Here is an 8,785-nt window from a genome sequence, read left to right as displayed (position 1 = left end):
CAAATCTGATCCATGTATTATTATTATTATTATTATTATTATTATTATTATTATTATTATTATTATTATTATTATTATTATTTATTTCCTAGCAGATGTCCTTGTCCAATATAAGAGCAATACAAAGTGCAATAATACAGAGCAGTTCAAGTCGTAATACATTTTACAAGTTCAAATTTACACAAATAGCATCTTCACAATCCTCTACCATTCCCTCCCTCCCTCTTTCACTTCACTCTCCCCGTCACCCTCCTTCTCTCACCCTCAGAAGGCACTGGCACATATTGGCGTATGAGGCGGAGAAGTTGGGTTCGGAGACGGCCTTCTCGAAGATGAGCTCCATGACACCCTGGAGTCGCTGCTCCGTGTCGATGGTCAGCTCGTTCACTTGACGCATCCACGGCTGGAACATCTGTGGGGTCAGCTTGTTCAGAATACCACTCACCCTGCGGAAGAGCTCCTGTTGAAGGGGAAAGGGGGGAGGAGGGAAGGAAGGAAAAAGAGTTAGTTCTGCAAACCTCGGCCAAGTCCGTGTTTTTATTTGTTCTGGAGAGGTGGGTGCATGTGAGCGTACTCAGCCCCTCAGTTCATCTTCTCCATCAGTAGAGGTCAGTGGCCCAGACACCAATGCACTACAAATAGATCATCAGTGGGGCTCCAATTTTACCCACAATCCCCTTTACTAGACTAGCAAATTATTATTCCCACCCCCCCAAACATGAACCGTGTCCTCTGCTCCTACATACCTGGGTCTTAATGACCTCGGGGTCATCACCCACTGTGGGAGCCTTCTTAATTGTAGGCAGGTAACACACATACAGTCATCTAAATAACAATCGCAATTAGACAGCAGTTGACAAAAAGTACAAATGAGACAAATGTCCAAGATCAGCATTAAACAGATCCATCAGAACAATGCAGGTAACCATCTCAATCAGAAGGATTTATATATAAAAACATGAAAATAAAACTCTAGGGTCTCCTAGACAAGCAGGGGGCTGCATACCTTAGCCAGGACCACATCGCTAATGCGGAGTTTCTGCAGCCTGTCACAGATGAACTCTAAGTCCAGCAGGAACTGACGCTCATTTTTCTCCTTCTCATCAGGGACATAATTACACCTGCAACATAATTTGAAAGCAACAACATTTCCACAGGAGTCTTGGTTGTGCCGAGGATTACGAAATAATGAAAGCAATACATTTTAGACGTCGGCTCAAAATCCCTACCATTCGGCGTTGAAATGACCCAGGTTTATTTTGTATTTATACCATATCCAGTTCACCATATTCACATCCTCTCATACAGTAATCAATAAACGAGAATAATGGTTCAATTTGTAGCTACACACCTATGCTTAGGAGCAATTCACACGATCTTGTACTGGTGAAGAACATTATTATTCACAATATGTCATTTAAAAAAATGTAGGCTATACATACCCTGCTGCAATGAAAAGAAAAAGATAGATTAATGAAACGGCCTACCTGAATCTTGCGGAGTCTTCAAGACAAAACTTGAAGTTTGCAATCGCTGCCATGCTTTTGAATTCAATACAACCAAAAGGCTCTCGGGAACACTGAAATTACTCAGAGGTAAAATCAATCAACCGTACGACTCCGTCTCCAAACACACTATCAGCTCTAATTAGGCAATATCCACAGAGCAAACAGAATCGAATTCCAGCAACTGTTACGTATGCAACTGACAACAACTGACGTCATACCCAACACATATCAGAACAACATAATACAGTTCAGAAACGAGAGGCCACTCGACCCATCAGCTCGTTTGGTGTCCATTAATAACTAAATGATCCAAGGATCACATCCAGTCTATTTCTGAATGTTCCCAAATTGTGGCTTCAACCACATCGCTGGGGAGTCTGTTCCAGATTGTAATAACTCTCTGTGTGAACAAGTGTCTCCTGTTTTCTGTCTTGAATGGCTTGAAGCCCAATTTCCATTTGTGTCCAAACACACTGAATCGAGTCACTCAATCGGTTCGCATCGCCCCACAAAAGAATCAGTCCCTCAGCCAGGCTCACACTGCGCACTTTTACAACCCGACCCGAGTCTGAGAGGCGGGCAGCGTGGCTTTCCCTGGATGCTGTCTTTTGCTGGTGAAGAGTCGCACTACTGATCATTAAGGATCAACATTTGATCTGCATGGCTTATCACATCAGCGCCAACACAACAAGCAACGAGCAGCACAAGTGTCCCTCAGTCCAAGTCCACAACACACACGAGTGGCCTGTAACTCCCGATCAACAGCAGAGCTAGTAGGCTGGCACCCCCTCCTGTAAAATGAGCGGAACAACCCTATTCATCAATACAAGGCTGTAAGTCTAGAGAGAGGGCCTACCTTACATGTGTTTTCCTCTGGATTTTCAGGAAGCCAAGTCTTTGATGATGTCACCAAAACCCAGGTGGTGCTTTAAGGGCTTCAGAGTGAGCGCTCAGTCTGTCAGCCCCACTGTAGAGGCGCCCTGTTCTGCACAGGCCGGGTTACACACAGAGCGACCTGCACAGCCACGCAACTGGGAAAGTGACATATATGCGCAATGCAATGTCCACCTTCGGGCCACAGATTGCAGCTTCTTTCACGCAGTGACTGAAGCAAGGCGCTTGCAGTTTTGATATATCCCTTGAAATGAGACATTGCGTCTGTGAAATCCTCTTAGATCAGCGCAGTGTTTCCTCTGAAGCAACAGCACAGGATCGGGGTTCTTGAGATGAGAGCTGATGTCCGTCCTGTTTCCAAACTTCGCTATTACTTTCCCCCGCTTTGTCTTTACAGTAATTGAACCCGTGAAAGGCTCTCTGGATTGTCAGTCTGCTTAGTCCCACCTTCAAGCAGAGAAACCAACTCTGATAGGACAGAACTGCGCCGGTAATCCCATGCATTAAATAGGGCCTGATTGTAGCGCCGTCTCCTGGTCAAGGGTGGACAGTGGTCAGCAGGCACCAACACCAGCCTAGGCACCCACACCGGGCCGCAGACCTCTGCAGGGCCCCAGGGTCCAAAGCAGGGGCCCACACTTCCCCACATCACCCCCTCCACACTCTGTGATCTGGTATATCTACCGCACAGTGCACAATTCATTGAATTGCTGGTAAATTAAATACATTGTGAGCATAAGCGACATATATGTGAACCTTTTCTTGTCCCAAGAGTAGCACTGTTATCATTTCCGTTGCACAGAGCACAAGCATTTCCAAATCTTTTTCAAATATTTAACATAACAACATAAGAAAGTTTACAAACGAGAGGAGGTCATTTGCCACATCGTGCTCGTTTGGTGTCCATTAATAACTAAGTGATCCAAGGATCCTATCCAGTCTGATTTTAATTGTTCCCAAATTTTCAGCTTCAACCACATCACTGGGGAGTAGTGTTTCCAGCCCGGGGACCCGTGGTACCGAAAACCCGGGCAACCCGGACGATTTGTCAATCTCACAAGCCCGGGTTTGGCATGGGTATAAAACCGGGGCTGAGAAACAAACCAACAAAAATCATACTTGCGTGCACAGAGCCTCAGTGAGCTCTTGTGTTTTTTCATTCGGTGAGAAGATTGATGTTCATTCCGTAACCTACAATATAATTGAGCACTGTTGCAAAATACGAGGAGTTCAAAAAAAATGTTCTGATCCAAGCTCGGTTTGGTTCTACTTCCTACAAATGCAAAAAGTATGCAAACAACGTATTGCAAACAGCTGGGGGCTCTACAAGGTCACTTCAGTTCATACAAATGATCAATACATAATAACTCTGTGAATGAACTGAGTTCGTGTTTAATTTTAGCTTCACATAAAATACAGACACAAAAATGACATGTATTATTTTACTTATTTAGAATAACATTGATGATATGGCCAGGTTGTAGTTTAATGATTAAAATAAGGGGGAAAACTAAGATCCGAGGAGTTCAAGCATACGTTTGATGTGTCTAACAGTGTGTTTTTTATTTATTTAATTTTGTTTCCATTTTGATTATTTATTCAATTTATATGCCTATGAGATAATCTGGCTTCAATCACAGATGCCCCGGGGACCCAGGGTTTATGAAATTTAAACTCCAAAAACCCTGGCCTGGAATTTTCCCCCGATTTTGGAAACCCTACTGGGGAGTTTGTTCCAGATTGTGACAACTCTATGTGTGAAGAAGTGTCTCCTGTTTTCCGTCTTGAATGCTTTGAAGCCCAATTTCTTTTTGTGTCTCTGCTGATCTGGAAAAGCTCCTCTGGTTTGATGTGGTCGATGCCTTTCATGATTTTGAAGACTTGAATCAAGTCCCCATGTAGTCTCCTCTGTTCCAGGGTGAAAAGGTTCAGTTCCTCAGTCTCTCAGTAGGACATCTCAGTAGGACATCAGCTCTAACTAGTGCATCGTACAGTCTGAACATCACTGCCCTTGATTTAAAAGCAATGGCCCTAACACTGATCCCTGTGGATCTCCACTAACAACCTCACTCCAGATAGAAGCAACTCCTCTAATCGACACCCTCTGTTTCCTCTACATCAACCAGTTCATAATCTACTACTTACATTACCCTGAATGCCTACAGCTTCCAATTTGAGGATCAGTCTTTGGTGTGGAACCTTATCAGAAGCTTTTTGAAAATGTACGTATATCATATCATGTGTTTTCACATGATCTACAGCTGCAGTTGCATGTTCAAAAAACTCTAATACATTTGTAAGACATGATCTGCCTCGTCTAAACCCATGTTGACTATCTCCAAGAATATGGTTTTCATTAAAATGCTCCTCTATTTCTGTCTAATCATTTTTTCCAACATTTTACAAGTAATGCAGGTGAGACTGATTGGTCTGTAATTTCCTGGCTCAGTTTTGTCCCCTTTCTTGTGGATTGGTATGACATTTGCTATCTTCCAGTCAGTTGGCACATCCCCTGTTCTAAGTGTCTTTTGGAATATTTGAGTTAGCGGCCTGTAAATAATTTCCCACATTTCTTTAAGTACTGTTGGAAATATACCATCTGGCCTAGGTGATTTGTTTGTTTTTAATTCTGCTAGTCCCTGTAGTACCTCCACCTCATTTTTCCTGATCTCTCTTAGGGTTTGACTGGACTGGTTATTATCCTGTGGCATGTTATCTGTTTTTTCTTTTGTAAAAACCTCTAAAATACTCATTTAGAACATTTACCATATCTTGTTCATTTTCCAAAATACTTCAATTTTTGCCCTCTATCTGTTTCACTTCATCCTTTATTGACCTCTTGCTGTTGTAGTATTGAAAAAAGCTCTTTGCATTAGTTATAGAGCTATGTTTCTTTCTATTTCCCTCTTTGCTTTCCTGATCCCTTTCTTAAGATCTATTTGCAGTTCAACATATTCTTTGTATTTTGTTTAGTCTCTATCCCTTTTGTATGCGCTATACCACATTTTCTCTCTCTTCAAATTTTTTTGCATACTTCCATTAAACCATTTTGGCCAATGTTTTTTGGTCCTCAATTTGCTAAGTTTTGGTATAAATTTCTCCTGAGCCTCAAGTAGTATATTCTTAAATATACCCATCCATTTTCAACTGAATCTGATCCAGTGTGCTCCAGTCTACCTCTTCCAAGTGTCGCCAAAATTGTAGACCATTGCTTTAGACTTGGGCCTTGTTTCTAGAAAGAATGCCTCAAAGATGACCATATTGTGATCACAGTTTGCTATTGATTCTATAACTAATGTCCCTCTGACTCTATCAAACATCTCGGTTATTTGAAGGGAAATCTGTCAAGGTCACTGTTAAGGTACAACGCTTCAGTTGAAGCAGCCCTTCGGATCCCAGTGAATCGGGCAGTCAGGTCAGTCAGCATTTCAGCTACAGGGGAGACTTTTCAGCAGGAGACGAGCGCTCGGGAAGAAAAATGCACAGACACAGAAGTAGTCTGTTCGTTTATCTTCAGTTTATTGAAAGTTTCACACAGCCTTTATACAGTCTAACAAACATCTTCAGTGATAGTTACGGGGCAGTCCCGATATGTAGTTACACACCATAATAGTACTGATTTTGCAGTGTTCCCACAAGCAGGTGCACATGTCATGCCTCGTGGGAATGTTATTGTCCGAGGATGTGTGTAACCCATAATATATTTGTGTTTCGGGAAGGGGAAAATGTAGCACATACTGTACGAACAACATGTTTTGTGTCTGCCACAGCTGCTTGGATTACAAGCAGTTCTGCAAGCTATTTCAGCAGTGTGCATAAGACATAGATAATAAGTAAAGTTATGAATAACTCACAGTTCCTAACTAGTAACTTACTGGAAAGTTTCCTATATTTTCTAACAGTTATACAGTGGGTATATACAATACATAGGAGGCAATTTTACCCCAACAGTCACCGTTGACAATTGGAAACAGCTCCTCAGTGGAATATGCCAGTAATGAGGACATAAGTGTACAAACATAAAGAAAGTCCTGCTATTACAAACTGCCAGCAAATGCATGTAATGCATTACTCATCTATTCAAAATACCTAGTTTACTGCATTACTATGATTATTATTATCCAATATAGAAATATATTAACACATTAGTCTCAGTAACGTGCATTTTTCACCTTTAATTTTGTGTAATTTCCAGGAAAATAGTGTTGATACATTTTGAATAGTCAGTGAAACATATCAATTTTCAAAGACTTCATGTCCCTCTTAACAGCCCTAGCAAACAATGCATTTACAGCATATTAATAAATAAAGAATACTTTAAGGGGGATGGTGTAAAACATCCATAGGAACAGCAGAGAAACTGTAAGTTAAACATGAACCTGAGATATTTCCACAATGTTTCTGGGTTCAAAAATAGGATCACCAAATAAATAAGCAAGTAAATCTTAAAGTACAGCTATAGATAATTCATTTTTGTAAGGATATTATACATTATTGACAATGTTTTCTGTATCAGTTGTTAAAACCCCTAAAAAGAGCACATTATAAATGGTCAATGTGATTTATTTCCAGCACACAATCCCCAAAGAAATGACAGGAATTAAGGACTGTGTTGTGGAAATACCATTTTAACTTGTATAAAAGGAAAGCTTTAAAGTTAATCTCTACTTTCTTTGGGTCTCAAATATTTAATTCTTAATTCCCCTAACTGGTCTTGGTTTGTATCGTTGAAATGCAATTTGATCACAGAATTTATCTATTTAACATGTCAAACAGTAGGTGGCAGAGTTTACATTACATTATTTGTCATTTAGCAGACGCTCTTATCCAGGGCGACTTACATTTGTACCCATTTATTATTATTATTATTATTATTAATATTTTTATTTCTTGGCAGACGCCCTTATCCAGGGCGACTTACAACATAACTGCAAAAATACAGTGAAGTACAATCAATCAATCAATCAATCAATCAATTTTTATTTGTATAGCGCCCTTCGCAGGGTAGCCACAGAGTGCTTTACAGACTGGTAAACATACAACAAACGTACAGCAAAATAAAAAACATAAATACAATAAAATCAAATATAGACCTGTAAACATTTTACATGATCTAGAATAAAGTGAGTGAACATTTAAGTAAATAAAGCATTTAGGAACGGAGGAGAGAAAAACAAGAAAACTCCTAAGAATGGCATGTAGGAGAAAATGAATCTCTGGGGGTCCACGGCCTAGGGCCTAGGCCTAATGGTTGCCTCCCCTCCAGGCAGTATACTTATTACAGCAGCAAGGAGATCAGAAAGTTCTTTATCGGTGCTGCTGGCTGTGGTCTTCCCTGTGGAGGAGGCCTCTCGCTGGCCATCGGGGGTGGAGGGTTTGGACCATCAACAGGCTTTGGGTTGCGATGGCTCATCAAACCTTGGGTGTGGATGCCCCGTTGACCCTCCATTGTGAGGTGCTTCTGGGATGGGTTGTGCCTCATCAGACAGGTAGGGAGGTGCCAGTCCCTTTAGTGCTTTACATGTTAATAAGAGCACTTTAAAGTCTATCCTGTAGTGCACGGGCAGCCAGTGAAGAGAAGCCAATACTGGAGTGATGTGTTCATGTTTTTATGTTTTTGTTAGGATTCTTGCAGCAGCATTTTGGACTGAAGTGCACAAATAGCTCTGTTTGTGCTGCCTGACAGAATGGCATTACAGTAGTCCAATCTAGATGTAACAAATGCGTGTATCAATTTCTCAGTGTCCTGTAACGAGAGGAATTGTCTTAGTCTAGCAATGTTTCTAAGCTGGAGGAAGGAAGATCTCGACACATTCTGAATGTGTGATTCAAAAGATAGATTATGATCACAGATGACACCCAGGTTTCATGCCATCCCCTTAGGGGAGAAATTAAAGTTATCATTACTCAGTTTTGTTAGTGAATGATGAACAGTTCGATTTTTGTCTCCTAAAATTATGACTTCTGTTTTGTCAGAATTAAGCATAAGAATTTTTTTTGTCATCCATGTTTTAATCTCAGACAGACAGCAGATTCATTTTTCTAGGTCTATGGTGTTGTTAGGATTTACTGACAGATATAATTGTGTGTCGTCTGCGTAACTGTGAAAGTTAATATTATGTCGTCGAATGATATCACCTAAAGGGAGCATGTACAATGAAAAAAGTACAGGTCCGAGGACTGAGCCCTGTGGGACTCCGTACTTAACCTCAGTTAAATTTGAGTGGTTCTCGTTAATCTGTGCATATTGGAGTCTGTTTGACAGATATGATTTAAACCATGAAAGCACATTGCGAGATAGGCCAATACGGTTTTCTAAGCGGTGTATCAAGATTTTGTGGTCGATTGTGTCAAAAGCCGCACTTAAGTCTAATAAAATAATA

The 8,785-nt window shown here is 40.9% G+C and overlaps 1 non-coding gene across 1 annotated transcript; it reads right to left on the bottom strand.

Annotated features, from left to right (window-relative positions):
• Positions 1 to 578: 578 nt before the first annotated feature.
• On the bottom strand, positions 579 to 655 carry LOC136723244 (small nucleolar RNA SNORD66). The gene has a single exon (XR_010806642.1). It is a non-coding gene; the product is annotated as a small nucleolar RNA SNORD66 (small nucleolar RNA).
• Positions 656 to 8,785: the final 8,130 nt, after the last annotated feature.

The sequence above is a fragment of the Amia ocellicauda genome, unplaced genomic scaffold (assembly GCF_036373705.1).
Source record: "Amia ocellicauda isolate fAmiCal2 unplaced genomic scaffold, fAmiCal2.hap1 HAP1_SCAFFOLD_154, whole genome shotgun sequence".
Classification (NCBI taxonomy): Eukaryota; Metazoa; Chordata; class Actinopteri; order Amiiformes; family Amiidae; genus Amia; species Amia ocellicauda.
The sequence above is the reverse complement of the archived record's forward strand: the minus strand, read 5'-3'. Positions and strand labels throughout refer to the sequence as shown.